Source organism: Octopus bimaculoides, chromosome 7, assembly GCF_001194135.2.
Source record: "Octopus bimaculoides isolate UCB-OBI-ISO-001 chromosome 7, ASM119413v2, whole genome shotgun sequence".
NCBI lineage: Eukaryota > Metazoa > Mollusca > Cephalopoda > Octopoda > Octopodidae > Octopus > Octopus bimaculoides.
In genome coordinates this window covers 63066833-63069378 of record NC_068987.1, presented here as the reverse complement: position 1 = coordinate 63069378, position 2546 = coordinate 63066833, and the positions used below count along the sequence as shown (strand labels likewise).

General features: G+C 30.7%; 1 protein-coding gene across 1 annotated transcript in view; it reads left to right on the top strand.

The window, feature by feature from the left end:
• The window catches only part of LOC106878088 (histone deacetylase complex subunit SAP30L), a 49144-nt gene continuing 46598 nt past the window's right edge, over nucleotides 1-2546 (top strand). The window contains exon 1 of the mRNA XM_014927187.2: nucleotides 1-572. The gene's annotated coding sequence lies outside the window, so the exon portion shown is untranslated. The remainder of the gene's footprint in view (nucleotides 573-2546) is intronic.

Below are 2546 nucleotides of genomic sequence, written 5' to 3'. Positions count from 1 at the left end.
CTTGCTGCTAAGTGTTGACCCGTTGACATCTGACCTGTTGACCTCTGACCTGCGCATACTCAAAACAGTCCGCCAGTCGGCTTTCATTGTTAGTTTGTATTTGCTGTTCGCCTTAGCAGCAAGCAGCTATGTTGAGAGCAGTTATAAGTTGGATAGACAGATAGCACCATGCTTGCGACATATATTTCAAATGGGGCAGACAGAACGAAAGAAAATTGACGTTTGAAAACGAAAAAAGAAAAAAAAAAGGAGTTAAAAACAATATTCATATATTTATACATACATCCACACACACATTTTATATATATATATATATATATATATATATACATATATATATATAAAGACAGCAATATTTTGGATTTATCATTTGTTTATTTCTCTGAATATATATACAAATATGTATTTGTATAATCCATAAGTTAATTCGAATATTGGAGCATACGATCTCAAAATCTAAGCCTGATTTCAAATCAAGCACATTTTCACCCCCAAACGACCAGATATAAACGAAAAAAAAAAATTAAGAAAAGGGAAACCAACAAACGAAGAGAAGAGACAAATATAAGAAGGTAATACTTTACACCTTAGTTTGGTTATTATTGTATGTATTCTGTTTGTCTTCTACATTACAGTCACCATCGTAATTTTGTTTTCTAAAAATGAATTAGGTCTTGGTGTTGTCAACTAAACTGTCCCCGTTTATACACACACACACACACACATATATAATATAATAGTTGCTGTTTCTACAAATGTAAATATATTTCCTAGTGTTGCGTGTATGGTTTGGTCTAGGAAGATAATGGAAATCTTAAAAATATAATTTAATTATATTAGTTCTCATTAATGCAATCGTCATTTTATCTTATAGTATTTCTCTAGAACACTTAAAAGGATTTTTTTAATAGTGTTTCGAAAATCATGTCAGTTTATTTGTTTGGTATAAGTGCCATATAGGTATGTATACAGTTGTATATATAAATATATACATTTTCCTATATTAGTTATTATTGTCATTATATAAAAGAACAAATAAATGAACTAATGTTGTTACGATTCCCGGGCATAGTTAAAAAATTTCACTTCAATTTATGTGGCTCATCCTTGGAAAGCATTATCATCATCACAGTTATTCATTTGAAATATCCTCTAAAAAAAATGCATGTCCTTTCTCTATGCCAACATAAACGAAACCAATATTATAATTACTTCGTCTGTCTTTACGTTCTGAGTTTCAAATTCCGCCGATGTCGACTTTGCCTTTCATCCCTTCGGAGTCGATAAATTAAGTTCCAGTTGCGTACTGGGTCGATCTAATCGACTGGCCCCCTCCCCCAAAATTTCAGGCCTTGTGCCTAGAGTAGAAAAGAATATTATAATTACTTGGTCGGGAACTAAACATGCGTTTGTCGTTTTCCTTCATGTTTTGGCCCTTTCGCTTTCTCATGTTGGAACAGTTTCACTCGCATTTCATCCATCCACTTCACAACTTAAATTTCTCTCCGATGTATATTTTATTTCTAAAATCGAATAGGAGAGAAAAACAAAATTCGCCCTTACTTCATATATTTAATGTAAGATAGAGGGGAAAAAAAAAACTATTTATAAATCATTTTCAGAGAGGTTGGACCAAAAACAAACACCCTGGGTCCTGTGATTGATTTTATTTATGGAAAAAAAATAATGTACTATAAAATTAAGAACGAAATATATTCGCACAGTGACATGTGTATATTTATTTAATTGATCGGCGAAGTTGTAGCATAAACAGAAAAAATTCATTCATGGAATCCAGAGAAGACTAGTTTGAAGATTAATAACAAAACAATAACAACGAAACCAACAACAAACAACATAAACCTTAATGCAAACTTAGGATTTTTTCCCGAACTTTTTTTTCCATTTTTTGTTATTTTTCAATTGTTTCATTATTCAGATCTTTACTCTAACATAGAGTTAGGTGTTTTTGCTGTGGTTTGAATTAAAAAAAAAAATCTGTCGGTATTGACTTTAGTTTTTCTGCTATCAACCTAAATGTTTGTTGTGGTAGATAAAATAAGTACCAGTAATATATATATATCTATATTTCCTTTTCCCTTACTAGAAACAATATGTATACGTACAGATTTCAATATCATATATGAAAAGACGAAATCCCTATCGAAAAATAAAGTAGACCAACTATTAGGTTTTTGCCCCAGTGACAAGAAATCCTAAATGGGTGTTATAATGTAAAATAATAACGAAAGCTATGAACGAATATCACAACATCTCGTACCTTCACCCCTAATAAGTATCCGACTCGATTCTCTGCCTATATAAGAAATGATATGTATGCGTCGTGTAAAAAATATAAAATGGTAAAGTAAAAGAAACATTTAGAAAGATGTAGTGGGAGAAAGTCTCTCCTACTTCCAGTCACATAAGAATATAAATATATATATATATATATGTGTAAATTTGCATTTACTTTTCTTTTTACTCCTTTTGTCCACAAGTGTTGTTTGAAGTGAGTTTATATATATATATATATATATATATAT